Below are 27768 nucleotides of genomic sequence, written 5' to 3'. Positions count from 1 at the left end.
TGAAACTTGATCTCAATCCTGGTTACGATCTGCAGTTTTCACCAATCCCAATTCTGAGGGTAGTCTCTTCCCTGGAACAAGACCAAGATACAAGGGGGATTTTGTCCACCTCAAAAATTTATCATAGGGGGGATTTTTGTCCTACTTGTTATTTTCACAAGGGGGATTTTGTCCACCTTGATCATTTCACAGGGGGGATTTTGTCCAGGTAGATTAAAAATAGCAGGGGGGATTTTGTCCTAGACTCATTTAGAAATACTGGCTTTTTGCTGGAACAAAATCGGTTGCCATTGTGCATGCAGTTGGAGCAAAAACAAAGTATAAAAAGATGCAACGCAGCATGTCAGTAAATTTTTACCAAACAGTTGGTGCAGAAACCAAGTATTTAAAACTGCAGGTGTTTTGCACGGACATATTTACATTTGAATTGCTTAAATGTAAGCCCAAACCTTGTATAAACAAATATGACATTTTTGCTCCAAATATACATCAAACATCAAGTATGGTTACAAAACCAATTATATAGGATTTTATTTTCAGTTTGGGAAGGTTAATGTTGCATTTATTAATTGCATTTTAACTGTGATTGGTTTTCTGCAAACTAGCAACGTTAAGATTATTACATTTTTAAAAAATAATTTTTACTATACTCAATATTAATCATAGTAAATGACAAACAGTTTTAAGGTAATAATTATTGAGAATCTATTTAATATAAATGTCTTATTTTATAGTTCTTGATATAAAACAAATGGTATATTTATCAAGTATAACATTTATACAGAATGTAACTTACAGTAATTATATGTAGTACCTAATAATTTTCATAGATGTGCCAGGTCTGATTCTTTAGATGAAGGACAACTTATGGGAGAAGCAATTGAACTAGAAAACAAATACAAAGTCAAAGGTGCCCTGAGTTTATACCACAGAAGGCGGAAATTCAGCTGAAGAAAGTGGTGAAAAGGTATCAAGAACAGAGAATGATGAAAGAATAAAATTCTGAAATGAATCTTGTGATAATTGTATTTACCTGAACATACAAGCAATAAGTAACGTAATACAGTGATGTATACTAATGTTGACGATCTGTGAAAAAGGAAATAACAATATGGGTTGCAATTAATAATAACAGTGCCGTGTATCATTGTGATGGACAGTAATGTTAACGATAATGCGTATGACAAAGAAATAATACCAAAAGAAGAGCACCACCTTACAGGTGTAGACGCTCATTGGATTTTTTTGTCCCTGTATAAAAGAAATATTGATATTGTCATACCCATGATTTTCTAAGTCCAAAAGGGGCCATATTTCTTGTAAAAAGCAATGTAGAATGGCAAATAACTGCTCCAAGTTCTAAAGCAATAATGAGAAAAATTGACCTAAACGGAAAACTTAACCAAGAAATCTGCTATTTTCGTAGTCCAAAAGGGGCCACATTCTTGCAAAAAGCAGGATGGAGTTATGTTTCTAGCTGTACAGAGTCAGCTTTTGATGGTAAACAAGTGTTGCAAGTTTTAAAGCAATAGCTTTGATAGTTTAGGAGAAAAGCTGATCTAAACACAAAACTTAACTAAGAAATCTAACTTTCTAAGTCCAAAAGGGGCCATAATTTTTGCAAAAAGCAGGATGGAGTTATGTTTCTTGCTGTTCAATTTCAGCTATTGATGGTGAACATGTATTGCAAGTTTTAAAGCAACACCTTTGATAGTTTAGGAGAAAAGCTGACCTAAACATAAAACTTAACCAGGCAATGCCGATGCTTGATCAAGTGATGACAATAACTCATCTTTTTCTTTTCTCAATAAATCAGTTGAGCTAGAAATGAAAGCAATAAAGCTGACGCGATAGACAATAACATTGAAAATTAGTGCATGTGACAATGAAATAACACCAGAAAGTCCAAGCAAAAATGATGATGCAGTGCAAAGTAACATACTGATGCCACTAACTTTGAAGACAGTCAAAATAGTGTGTGTTACAATGAAATAACGCCGGGACATTAAGCATTTATGATAACGCATTGCAGCGTAACATAATTATACCCCAACCAAACACGTTGGGCGAGGGGGTTTCTATATAGGAGTCAGTTTGGCATGCCACCTGGCGTCCCGTCCCGAAATCTATATGCCTGGAAGGATTTTAGTTCAACTTCACATTATTATTCATGAAGACCAGATTATGTGTTGAACACATCACCTATGCCCGATGGTCAAAGGTTAAGGTCACAATTCCAGGTCAAAGGTTAGCTATTTTGTTTTTGCTCCATAACTTCTATGTGCCTGGAAGGGTTTTATTACTAAATAGATTTGATTCAGACTTAAAATAGTTGGTTATCATCATCACCCATATCATATGACACAACCGCCATAACTCTTGCACCAATATTTCATAAATTATGCTATTATTAATGCTAATAATTTTTACTTAGAATTTCAGGGTAAAGTTATGATACACTTTCACTTGATCTCAGTTATTACTAAATGGATTTGATTCAAACTTAAAATAGATGTTCCACCTTATCATCCACATCATGTGACACAAGGTGCATAACTCTGACACCAATTTTTCATGAATTGTGCCCCCTTTTCCTTAGAATTTAAGGTTAATTTTAATGCATTTTCACTATATCTCGGTTATTATGAAATGCCTTTAATTCAAACTTGAAGTATTTGTTCCACATCATCACCCACATCATATGACACAAGGTGCATAACACTTGCACCAATATATTCTGAATCATGCCCCCTTTTTGCTTAGAATTATACTTTGGTTTTGATACACTTTATCTGTACCTCTCTAATTATTTGATATTTTTAACACAGACTCAAGCTATTGTGCAATATTCATCCACCATTTGAATCATTAAATACACCAGCGAAAGTTCGACTTTGGCTACAAACCACCAATTTGTATGTAGTTATGGCCCATTTCCAACAAAAAATTTGCCAAACTCATGGTTGCCGGACAACAACGCACGAAAGGCTTGACAGATTTAGATAAATTTTGGTACACAAGTGTAACATCATAAAATACAGGTCAAGTTCGATTCAAATTGCATTTTCTTGAGGCCATGTCTTTCTTGTGGTTGCCATTCTTCTGTGACAAGACCGTAATGTGGGGGTATTCGTCACTCCTGTGACAGTTCTAGTTACCGACAGTAACTTTTCAAAACGGTCAAAATGTACAGAATGTATATCTAATGAAGAGTTTTATCTCTCGTCCCATGTTCCTTAAAAAATGATCATTGCAATTTGTGTGCAAAGTACCACGTAACTGAAAAAGGATAGAAGAGAAAGAAGAGTTCCAAAAGCACAAACAATGTAAAATAACAGCTCGGGAAGAAAAGAAAAATGACAAAAACCTAGCCAATGAAGACAGTAAGGTACACACATGCACCATTGTTGTACAATCAGTTCTGTACACACCTTGTAATTTAGTCATTGTAATGTACTGTATGAGGAAGTTGTGTTGCTTTAATCTATCAGTTTACAGTTTGGAAACAGTTCATGTTATGTGTGGTCAGAAGAGGGGTTCCTGTGAGATTTCTACGAGCATAAACATTTACCTACAATCTACCACAATCAGCTGAAACTGTAGAATAATAGTCAGATGCATGTACGGGACAGAACAGAAATCAAATTATTTCACGCGGTAAACACAATCAAGAATACTAAACAAATGTATCTCGAATTTCTTGAATCTGGCAACACACATATGGAGTGCGACATCTCAGTGATGCATGCTGCAATGAGTTTACCAAAAATATTCGGTCAAAGCAAGTGGGACACTGTGATAACCACGGTCAGATGTGGCAAGCCGTACACTGTTGCCATTAAAGTATGAATTTTTTTCTAATTTTACACAACTTAAAGAACATCAAGATCACACATTAAGACAATGGAGTGGAAGTAAACTGGATGAAAATGAAGTGGATCAGGTTTACTAAGATAATCCAAATGCTTGTTCTTCAAATATTGTATTACTGATAATTATTTTGAGAGGATACAACTCACAAAAGATAGTCCACTACCAGCCAAAGACCAACAACCAAAGATGTAACAGAGCAAGCTTCCACATCAGTCGCCAAAAAGAAAAACTTCTTTACAATTTGCACAAAAAGAATTATTCCCAGTGAGTTTCATGATTATTACAAGTTTCTCTCTTCCAACATGTTAATTGGCAAAAGAAGTGCTTGCAGAACCAGACTTTGCGGGAAGCAATGTAGACATAGATTCCAATCAAATAAAGTGAACTATCATTGAAGGGAGCAATACAAGAAGTTATCCACTGACTATTTTTGAATGCCAGGAATAAAGAACGGATCGGAATTATAATAACTCGCATAATATTAACTACTCTGTGCTTCCATAATTATCTTTTTATTAAAGTAATGTACTTCAGATACTTTTATTTTTCATCTTTTCACACTGTTTAATAGACAATCAATTGAGCAAAGACGTTGTATATGTATATGCTATATATTGTCATTATTTTTATCTTAAATTCTGCAATAATTGTTATGGCAAAATATCTTATCTGAATATACTATGTTTTTACACAGTTTTTTACTGAGTATTTTTATGAGTATGCTCAGTGCATAAGCCACTCAGTTTTATTAGCGATGTTCTTGCGCAATGATTTAGTGATAAATATAATCAAACTGTGACAGCATAAATCCTGTATTTACATCTGCAGTGTTTATGCAGAGTGCATTAGAACTGGAATTACCATAAATGAGCCAGCAAAAACCCTGTATTTACAACTGCAATGTTTTTGCATTGTTGATTTCGTTTACATGTTGGGGTAACAGTTCCAGCAATTCTTCAATATTAATTTTGCCATCATTGAAAATGGAAGTAGGTTGGCATTCAGCAAAATCAATATGTCTGTCTAATAGTTAACTTATTTCTTAATCTGGCTGAATCTTACACTGTCCAAACACAATTGCTTTTGTGGATGCAGTGGTTGAGAGGGCTAAGGCACTTTCCTACGAAGGTGAAGGCCCCTGGTTCGAATCCTGGCTACTCCCATTGCGGTGTGTCCTCGAGCAAGGCACATTATCATGATTGCCTCAGCCGACCCAGTTGTAAATAAGTACAAGAAAATAATGTAAGGTATAATTGGTTTTAACAGTGCTTAAAAAAATAGGGTCGATCAAAAGCTCTACAGAGCTTATGTTAATTGTTTCACAAGGTGACGGTAAATAAAATTTTCATTTACATTTATTTACATTTACATGTATTTGATATGCATGTGAAATAAAGTTTAGTTTTGCATGCTTTGTAGGCAAATAAAATAGTTTTGAGTTCAGATTTGTGGTAATCTTATCATGATGGCCACAGAACTGAGTGCTTAATCATGACATATCTGAATGAATCTTGAATTTTTCAAATATTGTGACAAAAAATCATTCATATGAATTTTTCACAAATGTTTTGTTTTGATGTCAAGTTCCAATATTCTGCTTGTACAGTAGATATAACTTTGAAAAAAAAAGTTTTAGGGTCCAAATTAACAGGGTTGAAATTTGGGAAAGCAAACATTGCTCTTCTCCCCTTTCACATAATTATTTTGCATCCATGCTCTTAAGAATCACTGAGTTTTACACATAAACAAAAATGTTGACTATACAAATGAGAATAAACATTACAAGAGCTGTCACAGGAGACAGTGTGCTCGACTATTTCGATGCTGGATAGTGGAACTGGGCACATCTGAGGAAACTAGAGCTGTCACTGGAGAGTTTAAACAATCCAACTGTGGATGAAGATTATGCACAATAGCTTGAGTCTGTGTCAAACATTTCAAGTAATAAGACAGGTAAATATAAAGTGTATCAAAACATTACATAACTATAATTCTAAACAAAAAAGGGGGCATAATTCATAAAATATTGGTGCAGGAGTTATGCACCTTGTGTCATATGATGAGGATGATGATGTGAAACAAGTACTTCATTGAACAAGTATGAATCAAATCCATTCATTAATAACTGACATATAGTGAAAATAAATTAAAATTAACCTTAAATTCTAAGTAAAAGGGGGAATAATTTATTAAACATTGGTGCTAGAGTTATGAACCTTGTGTCATATGATGTGGGTGATGATGTTGAACAACTAATTCAAGTATGAATAAAATCCATTCAGTAATAACAGGGATAGAGTAAAAGTGCATCAAAACTTTAACCTGAAATTCTAAGTAAAAAGGGAGAATAATTCATGAAACATTGGTGCTAAAGTTATACACCTTGTGTCATAGGATGTGGGTGATCATGTTGAGTAACCAATTCAAGCATGAATCAAATACATTCAGTAAAAACAGAGATAGAGTGAAAGTGCATCAAAACTTTAATCTTAAATTCTAGGTAAAAAAGGGAAATAATTCATTAAAAATTTGTGCCAGAATTATGCACATTGTGTCATATAATGTGGGTGATGATGCTGAACTATTATTTTAAGTTTGAATCAAATCAATTCAGTAATAACAGAGATAGGGTGAAAGTGCATCAAAACTTTAACCTGAAAATCTAAGTGGGGGGATAAATCATGAAATATTGGTGCAAGAGTTATGAATCTTATGTCAGGTAATGTGGGTGATAATGAGGAATAACTATTCTAAGATTGAATCAAATCCATCAAGTAATTACTGAGATATGATGAAAAAAGAGAAAGTGTAAAAAATCTTTAACCAAGGTAGGGAGGCGGAAAGACGCCAACACCGGGTCAAGTAGGATAGCTCTCCTTATACTTCATATAGTCGAGCTAAAAATGGAACTAAAAGATTAACTTTAACAAGAGGTTGTTCACCTGTGTAACACACCATAACAGTGTAAACATGTGTTACCTAGTGATTTCATGGAGACTAATATTCTGACAAATTTTCATTAAGATTGGACCAAATAAACATGGCCTCATGAGTGTAAACAAGCATTTTCTTCAATTTGACCTAGTTACCTAGTTTTTTTACACAACATGACCCAGATTCGAGCTTGTCCAAAATTTCATGAAAACAAACAATCTGGCAAAGTTTCGAAAAGATTGGAGAAAAAAATGGCTTCTAGAGTGTATACAAGCGTTTCCTGTGATTTGACCTTGTGTCCTAGTTTTATTATAAATCTTCCAAGACTTCATGATAAATATTCCAACCAAATTTTATGAAGACAGTATCAAAAATGTACCCTCTAGGGTGTAAACAAGCTTATCCTTTGATTTGACCTGGTAACCTAGTTTCTGACCCCACATGACCCAGAAAAAAATTCATATGATGCAGACCAACATTCTGACCATGTTTCATGCACATCAAATGAATAAGAGTGTTAACAAGCCTTTCCTTTGATTTGAATGGGTGACCTAGTTTTTGACCCTATATGACCCAGTTTCGGCCTTGATATCATCAAGATAAGCATTCTGACCAAGTTTCATGAAGATAGGGTCATAAATGTGGCCTCTAGGTTGTTTACAAGCTTTTCCTTTGATCTGACCTCATGACCTAGTTTTTAAAACGAAACAACCCAGTTTCGATCCAGGCCTTAAGATCATCATGATAATTATTCTGTGCAAGTTAGTTTCAAATCAAAGCATAAATGAAACCTCTATATGGCTGAAAGGACCAATAAAGAAAAATTTGCTGCTTTCAGGGGCAGTAACTCTAGAATCCATGATGAATCTAGCCAGTTTTCAAAAGAACTGAGATCTTATTGTGACATAAGTTGTGTGTAAGTGTGGTTAAAACCAAATATAAAATGTCACTTATATCATGTTCTCAAGGTAAAAATTACCAAATTTTGACCCTTTCAGGAGTCAATCAGGGGCAGTAACCCCAGAACCTATGACTGGATCTGACAGATTCATCATGGAATCCAAGATTTATTGTTGTTGAAAATATTTTGTAAATTTGTATCAAATTAAACCGTAAATGAAGTCTCCATATGGCTGCAAAAGCCAAAATAGAAAATTTAAGGGGCTGTGTTAAAGAGCCATAACTCTGGAACTCATGATGGGATCTTGCCAGTTTTCGAAAGGTACCGAGATATTATGCCAGTACAAGTTATGTGCAAGTTTGATTATAGCCGATTGTAAAATGTTGTCTCCACCATGTTCACAAGCCAAAAATAGTAAATTTTGGCCCTTTAAGGGGCCATAACTCTGCAACCCATGATGGAATATGGCCAGTTTTTAAAAAGGAACCGAAATATTACGCCAATATAAGTTGTGTGCAAGTTTTATTAAAGTTGATTGCAAAATGAAGTCTTTATATTATGGTTGCAAAAGCTAAAGTAGAAATTTAGGCCCTTTAAGGGGCCATAACTCTGAAACCCACAATGGAATCTGGCCAGTTTTCGAAAGGAACCAAGATATTATACCCATACAAGTTGTGTTTAAAATTGATAACTAGAAATGTGTCCATAGGACACAGATGCCCCCACTACATGACATTCAAATGGTAATTTTTTCCTAGGTCAGGGGCCATAATTCATAATAATAAATCTAGACACGAAACCCTAGGTGTACAACTGCATATGCCGACCAACATTCCTGTAAACTTTGATGACTCTAGCTCAAGTACAAAATGTACTTTTGGAGCTACGCACAACACAACATTAAAATGACCAATTTTTATTTAAGTCAGGAGCCATAACTCCTACAAGCCTGAATGAATCTGGACGCGAAACCCCAGGTACACAACTGCACATGCTGACAAACATTCCTGTAAACGTTGGTGCCTCTAGGTCAAATACTTTTGGAGCTACATGCAACACAACATTAAAACTAGAGATGCTTTTGAGAAAAGCGCATAACTCCCACAACTGCCCCTATGAAAAATGTCTAGTTTCTCTAGATGGTTAAGACGAGTGGATCCAATTAGATGGTCTGGATGAGCGGATCCAATCAGTAATTCAAGGGTCATAAATCAAAAGTGCCTGGGCAGATATGGCTAGTTATTGAACTTGGCTAAGATCTTATGGCCAAACACATTTTTGTTAAATTTAGTGAAGATCGGATTAGAAATGTTTGACTTTGAGAGCGGACAAGAGTAAAAAGGCGGATTTTTTCGGTAATTAAAGGGCCTAACTCCAAAGTGCCTGGACTGATTTGGCTAGTTATCTAACATGGCCGAGGTCGCATGGTCAAACACATTTTGTTTAAGTTTGGTGAAAAGTGGATAAGAAATGTTCGACTTAGAGTGCGGACAAGAGTAAAAAGGCCAATTTTTCGGTAACTCAAGGGCCGTAACTCCAAAATGCCTAGACCGATTTGGCTAGTTATCAAACTTGCAGGCTGTCAACCAGGTCTTCTCCAAAATATAGGAAGAATATAGGAATATTTTCACAACAAATATAGGAGTTTTTGGATAGTTTTGAGGCAAAATATAGGAGTTTTCAAAAACATATATTTTCATTTACTGGTACATATACTATCAACTCTTACCTGTACACTTACTGTCTTTCTGTTTCTACATTAATCAATGTCTAGAATGTCTACCATTCTCTTCAACAGCATCACAATCCAGACAAGACAGAAGACTGCTACAAAGCACATTGCAAAAGCACCACAACAGCTCAGATTCTGTGACTTGATGTTTCAAAGGGTGACTTGTGAATACATGTTGTATTTGCCTCTGCTCAATATCGCTTGAACCTATAGTAGCTGGTTTATTAGATGCTCCTGAGGCTGTAGCAGTCACTGTTTTACCGTCACCCTTGGTCAACACTTTTTGGGCAGTGTTTTTACCAAAACGAGTACTGTGAAATCATTTAAATTTGCTGGCATGAAATTTCGTGCAAATGTGAAGAAGGACTGTTTCGCGTGGGCTTTAATTAGCGCATTTTCAATTTTAGCAATGAAAAATATAATGAAAAAATAATAATAGCGCAGTCTTAAATTCGCGCATCGGTCCTAGCGCGAAATACGCGAAAATTCGTCCTACGCGAATAAAAATGATTTCACAGTATCTGAGATCTGTTTGTGTTTTGTTGATTTACAGTGCTGTTTAACCTGAGTGAAACCACTGTTGCTTACAGAAAATTGCTTACAGCATAAAATGCAGTAAGCAACTTCAGTATTTCCTTTTACAGGTTTACACCATTTAAACAATTTAACACCATTGTCGTCCTCTAAATCAAGCCACTTGTCATTCCAATGTGTCTTTCCTCCAGGCATTGTCTTACTATTACAAGGTAGTCACACTCACAGGCTGAATGGTTTTTTCAACATAGTTGTCATATGGCACACCTGCAAAACTTAAATGTTGAAAATATTTATCTTACCATGTCAACAGACTACATGTGCTGTTAAAAATAAAAATTGTTTTAATAGCACAAACAGTCTGCCTATGTGCTTCGATTCCAGTTTGGAAGAGCAGGCATGGTCCCCTCAGTATGTAGGTAAGTCTCTGAGAAAATCTTCCTGTTGACAATTCAGTAAATGAAGACTTTGAATTTTGGTAAAACTGCATGAACTGTATATTTAAAACAGACATGGTACTTCTGCACCAGTTTGTCATCTTTACTATACTTTTTTGATGTCAGAGATCTCAGAGATTTGCCTTGTATTTCATCATTGGGGAGTATCTGAAAAAAAAACATCTGAATGAGACTTTGATTTACCTGAAAGACCCATGTCCTGTTTCAATGCCTTGCAAAGTGACCATACAGATGATGAAGAAGAGCAAAACAACATTATCTTAAGGATGGTGATGCTGTGCCAGACATGGGAATTTTCTTACTTATAAAATAAAAAATCCAAAAGCAGTATCAAACCAAGATTTACTCTCTTATTCATCGGCAAGAACTTTACTAAAAAATATAGGAATATTTTTCAAAATATAGGAAAATACAGGAAATATAGGAGGTTTTTCAGAATATAGGATTTTGATCCAAAATATAGGAAAATATAGGAATATAGGAATCAGTTGACAGCCTGAACTTGGCTGAGGTCTCATGGTCAAACGTATTCTGTTCAAGATTGGTGAAAATTGGATGAGAAATGCTCAAATTAGAGTGCAGACAAGAGTAAAAAAGCTGATTTTTGGTAATTCAAGGGCCATAACTCCAAGATGTCTTGACCGATTTGGCTAGTTATTGAACTTGGCCGAGGTCTGATGGTCAAACAAATTTTGTTTAAGTTTGGTGAAAATCGGATGAGAAATGTCCGACTAAGAGTGCAGACAAGCTTTGTGACAGACAGACAGACACACACACACAGACTGGAGTAAATCAATATGTCTCCCACACCACTGTGTGGTGGGAGACATAATGACCAGTTTTTAACAAAGTCAGGGGCCATAACTCCTACAAGACTGAATGAATCTGGACATGAAACTACAGGTGCACAACTTCACATGCTGACCAACATTCCTGTAAACTTTGGTGACTCTAGGTCAAATACTTTTGGAGCTACACGCGACACAACATTAAAATGACCAATTTTTTTATGAAGTCAGGGGCAATAACTCCTACATGACTAAATGAATCTGGACACGAAATCCCAGGTGCACAACTACATGCTGACCAACATTTCCTGTAAAGACTCTACGTCAAATACTTTTGGAGCTAAGCACGACACAACATTCTCAGAAGGACGGACAGACGGACGGACAAGGGCAAATCTATATGCCCCCCCACAAAGTGGGGGCATAAAAATCAAATACAAAATGTGGTCTCTCCTTGTGTTCACAAGGAAATTGCGGACGGACAGACGATGGTCGGACGACAGACGAAGGGTGATCACAAAAGTTATCCCTGTCTCAACCTGTAACTATGTGACAGGTGAGCTAAAAACAAGAAAGTAGGTCAGGGTGAGGCCTCTTTTCACCCCAGGGGCATAACTCGAACACTCTTATTAGAAATCAACCAGGCAATGATATATATCAAATATCAAAGGCCTAGGCCTTTAACTTTCAGACAAGATTTTTAACTTTTTTTCCTTTGTAAGTCTATGTAAAACTTGGGACAGCCTGGGTGGGGCCTCTTTTCAAATCTGAATAATCTTGTTAGAGCACTAGGCCATGCAACATAGCAAATATCAAAAGCCTAGGCCTTCTGGTTTCAGACAAGAAGATTTTTAAAGTTTTTCTTATATAAGTATATGTAAAACTATGGACTCCCAGAGAAGGGCCTTTTTTCACTCAAAGGTAGTAATTTTAGTAATCTTGGTAGAGGACCAAAAGGCAATACTACATACAAAACATCAAAGCCCTAGGGCTTGTGGTTTTAGAAAAGAAGATTTTTAAAGCTTTTTTCTTATTCAAGTCTTTATAAACCCTGGATCCCTGGCCTGAGAAGGGTAATATTTGACCCTAGGCGGATAAATTGAACAAACTTGGCAATGGACCCATAGATGATGATACATATCAAATATCAAAGCCCAACGCCCTGCAATTTTGGACAAGAAGATTTTCAAAGTTTTTCCCTGTATAAGTCTATATAAACCGTGTGAACCCTGGGGCGGGGCCATATTTAACCCTAGGGGAATAATTTGAACAATCTTAGTAGAGGATAGCTAGATGGTGTTACGTACAAAATATCAAAGCCCTAAGCCCTGTGGTTTTGGACAAGACGATTTTCAAAGTTTTTCCTATATAAGTCTATGTTAACCATATGACAAGAAGATTTTTAAGGTCTTTCCTTTAGGTTGCCATGGCAACCAGTGTTCTTCATGGAATTAAATTCTTTAGGCAATTTTGAAATGGGGCCACACAAAGATCATTCCTGTGAAGTTTGGTGTAAATCTGCCCAGTGGTCCTGAAGAAGATTTTTTTTACAAATTGTTGACACACGACGGACATCAAGCAGTAACTCTGGAATTACATACAGAAGTAGTTTCATTTTTACGTTTCTGAGGTAACTGTTGACAGATACTATGGCACCATTAATATTCATAAAGGGCCCATTTTTAGTGGATTTTTGTGGTTTAAGCATCATACAAACCAACAACATTTCTATTCATTTGATCTTAAAAACTTCTCCACAAATTTATATCTCCATAAAATAGCTATTTTTAGACAAAACCATGAAATTTCACTCCGTCGAGATTAATTGATTTCTCAGTACATTATTATTTATAGAATTTTGTTTACACATACACCATGTAAACAAACTGAAATTTCAAAATCTCTTTGCCATACCTTTCTGTACACTTGTACTGTCCAACATTACATCTATACATTAACAATTATATTTACACCTGTCTGTCCTGATGATGCAGCCCCTTATTTGTAGACTTGACCATTTCATATATAAGCAGCGGAAAATTGCAAAATTCACATGATAAATTTGTAACTGACCAACAGAAAACCTGCACCATCTCCAACTTGTTTTATAACTTTGGAGCTAGGTTTAAGGTGTCAGCCCAGTCAATTTCTCCTTCTTTGCTGTATAGTACTTAAACACGTAAAACTGTATTAATTTAAATTTTAATATGCGGTCGAGGTCCAGACCTCCAAATTATATCCACCGCCAACATTGAAGCTAAGAACTATATAACTATCATTCTTAGAGGGATAAAAAAGTGTATATTTTGTAAGACACAGCCTACCTGTATCGACATTAGAACGTCAATAATTTGTTTAAAATTATTTACACCTCTTTAAATCTTGACCTGTGAATTGATTAAATTGTTTTTTATTGATATGATACACAAATGAACTGAGTGTTTGTTTGTCAATAAGTGTGAACTACTCCACTGTCCAATTGCCACGTGGCACAAGGTTGACCATATTACTATTTTCAACATATTTTATATCCGACTTCTAATATTAATTCGTATCAAAAGATGGAAAAGTTTAATATTTAAGCTTATTGGGACTTCCAAAATGTGTTCATATCTACGGATTATTCTATGAAGCGAGTTCGCTATTACCGAAATAATTTTACAAAGAAAATAGAAGGACTCGGCCGGGGAATTCGGATTTTGTTCATTTAATCCGAAAATTCGTATGAAGAGAGTTCGTATTAAGTGGACTCGATTGTATTTACTTATAATATCAATTAAGATCAAAAGTGATTATCTAAGACTTATCACCTCTTAATGATGCATTTCAAACAGACTTTCCGATAGCTGGATTAGCATATATATTATCCTTGAAAAAACAAACTGAATGTGTTAATAATGGCACAAAAAAGACTTCTAGTTACAATATTGCCAGTCTTTAAGCAGACAGCATCAAAATCTTACATCAACAGTATAAAATTCAACATGGCAAAGGGAAAACTTAAGCGTCGTGCAGCTGGCGGACATTTCAAGCCAGGACATAAGAAATCACCTGCGTACCTTCTTCCTTCTAAGGCTGCAATCGATCCTGGATGTAGTTCAGCTGTAAATGAAGACCAGGTGGATAGGGGCTGCCCAAAGAAACCCGAGCTTCGACCACGACAGCGGGATCTGAAAATGGAATGTGAACCATTAGGGAACAGGGTTGTGAATCTGGACCAACTAATTTACCTTATGACAATGTGTATCAGCAACATAGTTCTGGAAAGTGTAAACAGTTAAATATTTCACTGCACAAGGAAGAGAAATATGGACTAGGCTCAAAATTGCAGTTCCAGTGTAATTCCTGCCATTTCCTCTCAAATAAAATGGAAACATATAAAAGATGCTGGGACGGCAAAGGAGCAGCAATTAACATATTACATGCATCTACCCTCCAGGATACTGCCATGGAAGTAGAAAAAGTGAACTTGCTCTTAACTTTCATGGACATAACCACCACCAGCTAGAAGTAACATGCAAACTTTAATGAATGCTGCTAGCCTCAATACTGTCAAGCTGAATGAGGAGTACATGGCAGAAAAAAGGCAGCTAGTCATTCAGCATAACCGGGAACAAGGACAGCAGAACCCGCAACTTCTAGACCTGTCCTTTGATGACCGCTACAATGCAACAAGAATGGTATCCTCTTATAAACCTGGACAGGCAGCTTCACAAGCCTATGGAGTTGCAATAGAAAACCATACAAGCTACAAGTACATAGTGGGATTAGCGGTCCAAAATAAGCTCTGCTGGACAGGTGCTTATCTGAGGAACAAGGGGTTCGACATTACTTGTCCTGGTGGCCATGCTGAATGCACAGCAACAATACCATACATGGAGCCTCATTCTGAAAGAAAAATGGCATACGACATTGTGGAACAGTTGTCAAATGAAAACCTACTTGTCCGTACACTGACAACTGATGGAGACATGGCAGCCCATCTGGGAATGAATGACTTCTATGATAAGCTAGGCTATGCCTCGAGTGTCAACCGCCAGGCAGATCCACATCATCTTGGTAGCAGGCAAGTAAGAAAAGCCCGGACTTCCAACTGGAGCCAGACAGTATTCCAAGGCAAGACGCTGACAGGCAGTGCCAGACAACAAGCCATTTCAGCTCTGGGTAAAGATATCAAGGCTAGATGTAGCGCAATCATAGAGAAACTTCGTACCAATGGAAATGGGCTGACAGAAGAAGTAAATCTCTTACCGGCAATAAGAGCAGCTACTATACAGTGCTACGCTGGAAACTGCAGCTTCTATCCACAGGACTCAATAGTTTGCTCTGGTCTAGGGGGTGCTGGTGACTAATGGTACCATTCTAAGTTTCTACCAACCCATGGAATTCAACACCTGCAATTGAACAAAAATGACCGTGAGCTGTTGTCAGCAATTCTTGAGATAAGACTCAGTGAGTGTGCCATTATGAGTGTGACAAGCAACACTTCAACACAGAAATGTGAGGGGTTCAACATGGCAGTACTATCTACTATGCCGAAAGACATTAACCTGTCCAGAAACTTTGCTGGTAGTCTGGCATCAAAAACACTTCAGCTGAACAATTCACTGCAAGCTTCTGTGGGAAAAAAAGTCAAAAGCATTACCGGACTGGCTCTTTCACCACGAGCAAAAAGGTATCTAAAAACAACTTCAAAGAGGTCACAGAGACATAAATATCATCAAACAACTGCCAAGTTCAAGACCCGCAGAAAAACTAATCGAGCAAAGCTGGAATATGCTTATCATCAAGCCCGCAGTTCAGGCCAGTATCCGGACGAGTACGTGAAAGGACAACTTGATGAGGTCCCGTCAGCAAAACAGTGTTTCTAAAATCTAATGTCTTCAGAAACATGCCGGTTTTTCACCTAAAAGAAACAGAAAAAAGGGAAAGAGCACTGTCACATTCATGGCAGAATGTCTGATGATGGCCTGATGCCGGCCGAAATGGAAACAGCTCTTGAACATATACTGAAACTAAAATAATACATAAACAACAACAACAACCAAAACAACAGGCATAACTAATATCCATCTCAAATTCCTTGTAATACAGACATTGCCCTGTAAATTAAAAAAAAAAATAGCAGAAAAATAAAACTATAGTCAATGTGTTGATAAATGCACTAGACAGTCTGCTAAGCAGTGCTCTGCCACATCAAAATGATGTCCAAAACACCTAGAATGAGAAAAACAATTTTTCCTTAAATTATTTGTACTGTTGCCCTCAAAAACAAGGTGTTCAACATTTATGCACAGTTTATTATTGCACAAATGTGATGCTTGTTGACTGGCTGAAATATCAAAATCTCTATAATAAACCATTAATGGTGACTGGTTTGTGTTCTATAACCGGCAGACAGCGGGTCTCTTGGATCTCTGTAACGAAACTGGCCATAGCCAAATTTGTTAATACAACCAGTCCAAAATATACATTCTCAATTTTCATGCAAGACTGTTGATTTGCAGTTTGTTGTGGCATTGTTCCAGAAGATCATCCATCCTAAAAAAACTGTTCAAAAAAAGCAATACACAAATATAGTGATTTTTTAACAAGAGGACCATGATGGTCCTGAATGGCTCACCTGTCCTCACATGACACAATTTTCATGAAGATCGATTGAAAAATATGGCCTCTAGAGAGGTCACATTGTTTTTCTATTATTTGACCTAATGACCTAGTTTTTGAAGGCACATGACCCAGTTTTGAACTTGACCTAGATATCATCAAGGTGAACATTCTCACCAATTTTCTCAAAGATCTCATGAAGAGTATGGCTTCTAGAGAGGGTCACAAGGTATTTCTATTTTTATACCTACTGACCTAGTTTTGACCACACGTGACCCAGTTTCAAACTTTAACTAGATATCATCAAGGTCAACATTCAGACCAATTTTCATGAAGATCCATTGAAAAATATGGCCTCTAGAGTGATCAAAATGTTTTTCTATTTTTAGACCTACTGACCTAGTTTTTAAATGCAGTTGACCCAGTTTCAAACTTGACCTAGATATCATCAAGATGAACACTCAGACCAACTTTCATACAGATACCATGAAAAAAATGGTCTCTAGAGGGGTCACAAGGTTTTTTATTATTTGACCTACAAACCTAGTTTTTGATGGCACGTGACCCAGTATCAAACTTGACCTAGATATCTTCAAGGTGAACATTCTGACCAATTTTCATGAAGATCCATTGAAAAGTATGGCCTCTAGAGAGGTCACACGGTTTTTCTGTTTTTAGACCTACTGACCTAGTTTTTGACCGCAGTTGATCCAGTTTCGAACTTGACCTAGATATCATCAAGATGAACATTCAGACCAACTTTCGTACAGATCCCATGAAAAATATGGCCTCTCGAGAGGTCACAAGGTTTTTCTATTATTTAAATCTACTGACCTAGTTTTTGAGGGCAGGTGACCCAGTTTCGAACTTGACCTAGATATTATCAAGGTAAACATTCTGACTAATTTTCATGAAGATCCATTGAAAAATATGGCCTCTAGAGAGGTCACAAGGTTTTTCTATTTTTAGATCTACTGACCTAGTTTTGGACCGCACGTGACCCAGTTTCGAACTTAACCTAGATATCATTAAGATGAACATTCAAACCAACTTTCATACAGATCCCATGAAAAATATGGCCTCTAGAGAGGTCACAAGGTTTTTCTATTATTTGACCTACTGACCTAGTTTTTGATGGCACGTGACCCAGTTTCAAACTTGACCTAGATATCATCAAGGTGAACATTCTAATTTTCATGAAGATCCATTGAAAAGTATGGCCTCTAGAGGGGTCACAACGTTTTTCTATTTTTAGATCTACTGACCTAGTTTTGGACCGCATGTGACCCAGTTTCGAACTTGACCTAGATATCATCAAGATGAACATTCTGACCAACTTCCATAAAGATCCCATGAAAAATGTGACCTCTAGAGTGGTCACAAGCAAAAGTTTACGGACAAACGAACGGACGAACGAACGGACGACACGCGATCACAAAAGCTCACCTTGTCACTCTGTGACAGGTGAGCTAAAAAAAATAAACAAATTAAATTTTTTTTATTTTTCTTTGAATCAAGAAAAATCTGTATGATTTTCTCTTATATAGCCCAGTTAATAGTCTTTTTCTTGTTGAAAGTCTTTGCGCTGTTGCAGATGACTGGTTAATCATGGGGAGATGACTGTTACTTAATTTAAATGAAAAATTAACTATTAAATTTTTAAAAATTCAATAAAATTAAAATTTCACAAACCTTGATAAAATCCTTTTAGCCACTGGTTTTTATTGTTATCAGCTACTAGTGTGTGAAGTTTCATTGCTGTAAACCCTTTGGTTGCTGAGAAATTCCAAATTAACTATTTTCCATATAGGTGTCGGCCCAGTACAATTTCTCCTTCTTTGCTGTATAGTAAAACAAGCACTTTTGGACATGGATTGTGAATTTCACAACAAAATTGCAACATTGACAGCTCTGTATTTCTGAAGAGTAATATTATCCCAGTCAATATATCACAGAAAAACACCACCATCAACAATGAACTTTTTTGCTACACATCAAAGTATCTAGTCCATGTTTAAATTTCCCACTGATATCTGTCATGGCCGCCTGTCTGGTGTAGTTTTTTAATCCTTCCGCGCAGAGATGTAGTCCTGAAAAACACAGACAAAACAACTGTTAATGACATCAGAAATGACACAAAATGTACACTGTGTCAGTAAATACATTTAGAATTTAACATGTCAAAGTAGGGATGGCTTTAAATTGGGAACTTCAAAATTTCAAAGAACTACTTCCTAGGATACAACGACCCAAAAGTACTTCAATACCGGGGAGACACCTTAACACTAGTATGGTAAGAACCATCAAAGCTGAATGGCTTCCTAAAACAAAGGATTTCTGTAAAACTAGGAAAACATCTTAAAACTGAAAACCTTTAAGGCAGAATATTTCAGTACAGGTATGTCTGGAAGCAAAATCCGCAGAAATTTACAAATCAGAACATGCCTTTGCAATGCTGCATTGTCTTGTTGGAAGTTAGTGATATATGGACCTTCTTGGAACAAAAGGAAAACTCGCGCGTTGATCCTTCGAAGCCAGAACCAGTCTGATATGGTATCAGTCCACTACCAATGATGTAGCCACCAGTTACTGGTGTTGGTTTAATGATTGGATTTATTGAATACTAGCTGTATCCTAGTAGATGGACTGTGGCAGGAATTTTACCAATGTTACGATCTGATATCAAACAACACGAGTGTGCAGGGTCGGCTCTCCAAGGACAAGATGAAGGTGGAAACAGTGGACATCTAAAATAAATACAAGAGGGAAGGTTAACTCTATAACAAAAAGGACACAACAGTATATTTTAATTAAACAAGAGGGCCAAGAAGGCCCTGTATCGCTCACCTGACCTATTGACCTAAAGATCATCAAGATTAACATTCTGACCAGGTTTCATTAAGATCTGGTTATAAATGTGGCCTCTACAGTGTTAACTAGCTTTTCCTTTGATTTGACCTGATAATTATTATTATTATTATACCAGATTTATATAGCGCCCTTTTCATGTTAAACACGTTCAAAGGCGCTTTACAGCAACTGCAGCCGCACTGGGCATGAAATCATCCTCTACTAGTACAGACATAGAGCGATCTGACCAGAGGGACAGAGTGAGATAAAGCCTCCAGAACTCAGAGAGAACTTCTCAGATACAGACGTGTACGGCTAACTTAGCCTAGCTCTTTTCGAATAGACAGTCTGGTTCTTTAACGTGCCCGGTGTATAGCACTGATACACGCAAAGCCGTCTTTCCTGGGAAGAACCAGTACAGGCCTCTAGTTAGGTGGGAGACACTCAAGAGCTAGTCAGAAATTTCCAGTGCCTTGACCGGGATTTGAACCCCGGACCTCTGGATTGACAGTCAAGCGTGTTACCACTAGACCACCGGCCCACCTTCTATGAATTGATGACCTAGTTTTTTTTAACTAACATGAACCAGATTCGAACTGGACCTTGAGATCATTAAGATAAACATTCTGACCATGTTTCATGAAGATACAGTCATAAATGATGTCTCTATAGTGTTAACAAGCTTTTCCTTTGATTTGACCTGGTGACCTAGTTTTTGACCCCAGATGACCCGGCATCTAATTTGTCCAAGATTTTATTGAGGGTAAAATTCTGACCAAGTTTTATTAAAATTTGGGCGACCTCTAGAGTGTTATCAAGCTTTTACTTTGATCTGACCTGGTGACCTAGTTTTTGAACTCAGATGACCCATTATCAAACTCATCCAAGATTTTACTGAGGGTAGTTTCATAAAGACACAGTCATAAATGTGGCCTCTACGTTGTTAACAAGTTTTTCCTTTGATTTGACCTAGTGACCTAGTTTTTGATCCACCTGACCCAGATTTGATCTTGACCTAAAGATCATCAAGATTAACATTCTGACCAAGTTTCAATAAGATATGGTCATAAATGTGGCTCTTCAGTGTTAACTAGCTTTTCCTTTGATTTGCGCTGGTGACCTAGTTTTTGACCCAACATGACCCAGATTCAAACTTGACCTAAAGATCATCACATTAACATTCTGACTAAGGTTCATGAAGATACAGTATTAAATATGGCTTCTACAGTGTAAACAAGCTTTTCTTTGATATGACCTAGTGACCTAGATTTTGACCCCACCTCACCCAAATTTGAACTTGACCTATAGATCGAAAATGTTAACATTCTGATTAAGTTTCATTAAGATATGGTCATAAATGTTGCTTCTACAGTGTTAACTAGCTTTCCCTTTGATTTGACCTGGTGACCTACATTTTAATCCCACATGACTGGACCTTGAGATCATTAAGATAAACATTTTGACCAAGTTTCATGAAGATACAGTCATTAATGACGTCTCTACAGTGTTAACAAGCTTTTCCTTTAATTTGACCTGGTGACATAGTTTTTGACCACAGATGACCCAGCATCACACTCACCCAAGATTTTATGAAGGGTAACATTCTGACCAAGTTTTATTAAGATTGGGCTTAAATTGTGACCTCTTGAGTGTTATCAAGCTTTTTCTTTGATTTAACCTGGTGACCTAGTTTTTTTAACTTAGTTGACTCAATATCGATCTCATCCAAGATTTTACTGAGGGTAACATACTGACCAAGTTCATTAAAATTGGGCCAAAATTGAGACCTCTAGAGTGTTAACAAGCTTTTCCTTTGATTTGATCTGGTGACCTAGTTTTTGACCCCAGATGACCCAATATCAAATTTGTCCAAGATTTTATTGAGGGTAACATTCTGACTAAGTTTCATTAAGATTGGGCCAAAATTGTGACCTCTAGAGTGTAAACAAGCTTTTCCTTTGATTTGACCTCGTGACCTAGTTTCTGACCCCAGATGACCCAATATCAAACCCATCCAAGATTTTATTGAGAGTAACATTCTAACCAAGTTTCATTAAGAGTGGGCCAAAATTGTGACCTCTAGAGGGTTAACAAGCTTTTCCTTTGATTTGACATGGTGACCTAGTTTTTGACCCCATATGACCCAATATCGAACTCCTCCAAGATTTTATTGAGGGTAACATTCTGACCAAGTTTCATTAAGTTTGGGCCAGAATTGTGACCTCTAGAGTGTTAACAGTCAAATTGTTGACAACAGACAACTGACGACAGACGACTGACACTGGGTGATCACTAAAGCTCTCCTTTAAGCACTTTGTGCTCAGGAGAGCTAAAAATGTCTGCATGGGTTTTCCATGTACAATTTTCAGGTAATACCACTAAAATATAGAGAAAAGTATCAAATGCTTTCCTTTTCTTCACTGGTGAAAAGTTATAACAAGAGCTGTCCATAAGACAGCATGCTCGACTTTTCTCAGCGCTTGACTCTGAATTAGAGCTTTGCCAGTAAAAAAAATTCCAAGTTACAAAGGGACATAACTCTGTCAAAATTCAAATCAGAGTTATTGGGATTGTTTCTCCTGGTGTAGACTTTGATAGTAAATAACTATTTTGACTTTCAAGTCAAAAGCTTTAATAGTAACAGATAAAAAGGGGCATAATTATGTCAAAATTCAAATCAGAGTTATGGGGATTGTTTCTCTTTGTGTAGATTTGATGGTAAATAAGTATTTTAAGTTTCAAGTCAAAAGCTTCGATAGTAACAGAGATATTTGACTTTATCAAAAATTTTAACAAAAAATTCTAAGTTAAAAAGGGGCATAATTCTTTCAAATTTTTTTTGAAAGGACCTAACATGCCCCATGCACAAACTCTGTTGTTACTGAATATATAGATTATTGATGTGAATGAGGGAGAATACTCACTTGATTCAAACATGCATAATTAAAAATTTATGTATTGTGGGCCGGTGGCCTTTAATTACAAAAACAAAAATTGTTGACTTGTTGACTTGATCACTTGTGTGAAGTTTCATTCAATTGTGTCAAGGGGATGAGGAGAGATGGTGAGCACAAGATTGTGTTTATGTATACAGTATAGTAACAAAAAACAAAGTGCCGTAACTCTGCAAAACATTTCTCTGAATGAACCTAACATGCCCCATGCACAACTACTGTTGTTACTGATCACTTGTGTGAAGTTTCATTAAATTGTGTAAAAGGGATGAGGAGAGATGGTGCGCACAAGATTGTGTCTATGTATATAGTATATTAACAAAAAACAAAGTCCTGTAACTCTGCATTTTTTTTCTGAAAGAACCCAACATGCACCATCCAAAACTACTGTTGTTACTAATCACTTGTGTGAAGTTTCATCAAATTGTGTCCAGGGGATGAGGAGAGATGGTGCGCACAAGATTGTGTCTACGGATGGACAGATGGACGAACAGACAGACAGACAACCTGAAACCAATATACCCCCCCTTACAACTTTGTTGTTTAGGAGGTACAATTATTAACCACATATATAAAAATACCATAACCATTCCTTCAAGTAAGAACTGCTGGCTTGACTTCATTTGTATAAATGAAAATTGTAGTAAGAAACAAGTACAAGCATAAAGGCAGGAATAAAATAATCCCTGTACTTTTCTACTGTAAAAAACAGACTGACTGATTCTCTGTAAGAATACTGTTAACATAGTTAGACAGCTACTTTATTCCAACAAATTAAATGAACACTTTAATTAATCTTTTTTCATCTGCTGGGTTACTTTATATCTGTGTAACAATAATATTTTTCCACAGACAACCCGAAAAAAATCATTTTCATTAGCTTCACCTGCACATACAGAATACACTATCATACAATTTACCTGTTACGGTTCCAGTAGGTTCAGGAGCAACCACTATACCAATGGTTTGTTTTGGAGAAATCAAACAACTTGGTACCCAGCAGCACGAGGGATCTTTTGGGTCAGGAACCAGTACACAGCCTTGTGGGATAGTAACATGCATTGCAAATCTGCAAAGTGTCATAAATATATAAGATCTTTTAGGGTCTTGTGGCAGCTGAAAGCCATGTCTGGTATGAGAAATTCATTATATAGTGTTGGGTTTAATTTTATAAAGAAATGAAACTGACAAAACAGACTAATGAGCACATACAACTTACCTTTGTCTATATGTGTATATGTTTTTGTTACATTTGCCACACCGACAAACATTGTTACAGCCCTCATACCACGACTGTCCTTCCTGATATGTACTTCTCCATATACACATAGATCTGCAAATATTTGGTACCAAAATATCAAAGTGCATTCTTTATACTACTTTCTATCATTCTAATTATATTTATTTGTTCACAGAAAAAACTAAGACTGTCACAGGAGTGACTAATTATACACCCAAAATATGGCCTTGTAAGAGAAGTAAGCCAATGTCAAAGTTGAACCTCAAAATCAATGCGATCGACTATTCGAAGAATTGATGGAAGTATGGCAATAATCAAAATGTGGCAAAATATAACTATTGATAAATAACTTTCAGGAGTGTAAGTTCAGGAAAGATTTTATCCGTAAGAGAAGATATAAATATGTATTGCATTTTTTCATGGTCTGTTCAACCTGATACTTCAAGTTTTGATGTTTATCCACATGTACTGTGAAATCATTATTTTTGTGGATTTTGTGGTTGAGTCAATCCACGAAATTTAATCCCAACGAACAAGTAAAATTCCCATTCATTTTATGTTCAAAAGTTGAAATCCACGAATTCTTAACCCAATGAAATTGCCATTTTGACCAAAACCACGAAATTTCATGCCCACGAAATTTAATGATTTTACAGTACTCCTTAAAGTTTCTCCGTGGATAAGTATGAAAGTGCTTCACCCTGCATTTGAACAGTATATTACGGGTTGTGTAATTTGTTTTTTTATTTTTGTTATAGGAGGCAATGATGTACATAGCTTTTGTTTTAGATGTATTAGGAAGCATTGAGTTATCAGTGCACCATTTTTTTTTTTTTGGATTTAACGTCGCACTGACACATGATAGGTCATATGGCGACTTTCCAGCTGTAATGGTGGAGGAAGACCCCAGGTGCCCCTCCGTGCATTATTTCATCACAAGCGGGCACCTGGGTAGAACCACCGACCTTATGTCAGCCTGTAGTGTATTTTGTACTTCCATTACTGATTTACCCAGGCAGATGTTGTTGTATTATCTACAAACATGTCAATTGATGAATTGCCTGTGTGTAGTGGAAGGTCATTGATATACAGTATGAATAGTATTGGCCCAAGAACAGAATGATAAAAGTTTCAAAGCCATAATTATGTCAGACAGTTTACACAAAATATTAACTGGTACGAAAAACTTAACCTAGATTTGTAAGCTCAAAGGGGCCATAATTCAGCCAAAATCCTTGAAGTTATGCTCTCTTACCTAAAACTGGACAAGGTAATGGTACACAAGTGTTGAAAGTTTCATAACTTTAAAAGGTTTTGTCAAAATCTGGACTGGTTCAACTAGAGCTATCACTAAAGATGATGAATGTACCCCCCCCTCCCCCCCTCACCGAATGCAATGACACAGTACATTGTAATTTGATGCACACAAGATTGCATAATTATGTGGACTGTATGTATATAGACTGTATGTATACAGTGAAAACAAAGTCCCATAACTATGCAGAATATTTATCTAAAAGAACGTAACATGCATCATGCACAACTAGGGCTGGTACTGATCACTTGTGTGAAGTTTCATTAAATTGTGTGCAAGGGTTCGGAAGATTAGGCGTGCACAAGACTGCATATGCAGACTGTTAGTACATAGTATGTTAACAAGAAACAAAGCCCCATAACTCTGCAATTTTTGTCGTTGAAAGAACCTAACATGCCCCATGCACAACAACTGTTGTTACTGATCACTTGTGTGAAGTTTCAAATTGTGTCAAGGGGATGAGGAGAGATGGTGCGCACAAGACTGTGTCTACGGACAGACAGACGGACAGACAGACAGACAGACAGATAACCTGAAACCAGTATACCCCCCCTTACAACTTTGTTGTCGGGGTGTAAAAAAACACTTCACCAAGGTGTGATGCCGATGCCGACACCATGGTGAGAAAGACAGCTCTACTTATTCTTCAAATAGTCTAGCTGAAAATTTACTACAAAATGTAAAGCATTAGTTTTTGGATCCTTTTCTTACAAACATTATCATGTCATGAAAACACCAATGTTTGCATCAAAACCTATCACCTTAGAGAAATGTCTGGACTTAACCAGAATATTTACCTGGTGAGTATGTCTGTGGTGTAGGTGTTTGTGAACAAGCATTGCATGAGGGTTTCATGCAGCACTTGTTGGCAGGATTCTGAACCATCTTACAGTATGGCTGTGGATCCACATAACATGGGCACCTGTCAAATAATTGGTTTATATTTTAGGATCATTACAATTTTTAACTTCTTTTTTCATTGCCAAACTTTTATTACATGTCAGTAACTAGTAAACTGTTAAATACTAGACAGTAGTAGACAGAACTATTATAGCTTTTGTCCAAAGTTTGACAGGGCTGCTTATCTTGTTTTCTTTCCAAAACTTTCAATGTTGAGAAACTGTTAGTTACTCAAACAGCTGAAGTACAAATTAAACTTACTGTTTTAGTATTTACTGTATGTATACACCATATGATACTCAGCACATTATGCCCCCTACATCCAAATTTCGAGGAAGCATAAAAGGCTGTTACTTTAAAAGTATTTACTGTTCCTGGCACTGGTACTGTACACTGTTTTCATCAATGCATGTACAGATGTACGGACAATCACCTTCTCAAGTAGCATCCTGTTTGTACCGTGAGCCCTTATACTTACAGTAACCTAAATAGAACAAATAATCTTTCTTCACTGTTTCAAGATACTATGTATTTTCGTAAGTATTTAATTGAATATTTTCCCCAAAAAAGAATGACAAGTTTAAGCACAACTTTCTAGGCATAACTGAATGGTTTGTTTATTTTCTTTTTTCACTCAAAATATCACATGGTACAAGAGAATTTACAGATATTGAGAATCTTATATTCTGGCAGTCCTTTCTACTTCTTGATTTTTTAAATTATACAAGCTGGTCCCCAGCTACTTTATGTACCACTCTAACATGACACACATTAATTGCTATATAAGGATATAGCAAACAGCCTATATATGAATCTTTGATAAAATATGGTTGGCTGATAGTATTATATTTTACCCCTATGACTGTAACATAGGAGATTCTACTTCTGTTCCATTACATACATCCAGCACCAAACGGTTGTAAACAACATTTCAAAAACTTAATATAATCGATAAAAACAAGGGGCAGGACGTGAAGTGGTTGCACACTTGGTTCAAGCGAGTGAAATGGTTGCAAACTTACAAAATGGCGGATATTTTCTGAAATCATCGCGTGTTCTCTTGTTTTTTTATCAGGAAAGTGGGTTTCTTGGTATTTTGAACTCTATGGATATTTGCATGCATCAGTTCTATGTCTACGTCACACTCGGTTTTGCATTTCAGCATTGTAGATTTCGAATTCTCGAAGTTATTGAAGTTATAAAATGGTCATGTTCATGTTTTGATATTTGAATTGCGTCGTTTCTTGCCATTTTTTATATTCTAATGATCAAACTAGCCTGTTTTGGGGCCCTTAAACGAGACAAAACAACCAATTGTGAAGAATTCTATAAAGGTTTGGCTCTGCATGTTTTTGGGATAGTGCTATACCCAAATAAATCTTGTTCAAGCTCTTTTTTGTTGCAAAACTTGTACTTCAAGCAATTTCTGTTGCAAACTTTTTCTGAAAAAAAAAAAAAAATAGTGCCCAACTATCAGAGAACGTTTATTGTGCAACTTGTGTACATTTCTTTTCTGTTTAGGGTCGTACATTTTTACAGCATCAAATGGCCCTTTGATATTTTAATATAACTGTTGATAAAAAAAAACCTTATCATGTTTTCATGAAACCTGGTAGGATTAGGGTTAGTGTTCCTAAATACCTGTTTATAGATTCAGCTGTCTAGATTGCAAGCAGAAATAA

General features: G+C 36.4%; 1 long non-coding RNA gene across 2 annotated transcripts in view; it reads right to left on the bottom strand.

Moving 5' to 3' along the window:
• Positions 1-18451: 18451 nt before the first annotated feature.
• Positions 18452-27768, bottom strand: part of LOC128558687 (uncharacterized) — a 33894-nt gene continuing 24577 nt past the window's right edge. The window contains exons 6-9 of one of the 2 annotated variants that reach the window (XR_008371820.1): positions 25984-26108; positions 23851-23964; positions 23552-23700; positions 18452-18917 (exon numbers count right to left, since the gene is read on the bottom strand). This is a non-coding gene — a long non-coding RNA (uncharacterized LOC128558687). Of the gene's footprint in view, positions 18918-19252; positions 19575-23551; positions 23701-23850; positions 23965-25983; positions 26109-27768 lie in introns of those variants that run through there. The other variant, XR_008371819.1, reaches the window with a different exon arrangement.

This window comes from Mercenaria mercenaria, chromosome 7, assembly GCF_021730395.1.
Source record: "Mercenaria mercenaria strain notata chromosome 7, MADL_Memer_1, whole genome shotgun sequence".
Classification (NCBI taxonomy): domain Eukaryota; kingdom Metazoa; phylum Mollusca; class Bivalvia; order Venerida; family Veneridae; genus Mercenaria; species Mercenaria mercenaria.
The sequence above is the reverse complement of the archived record's forward strand: the minus strand, read 5'-3'. Positions and strand labels throughout refer to the sequence as shown.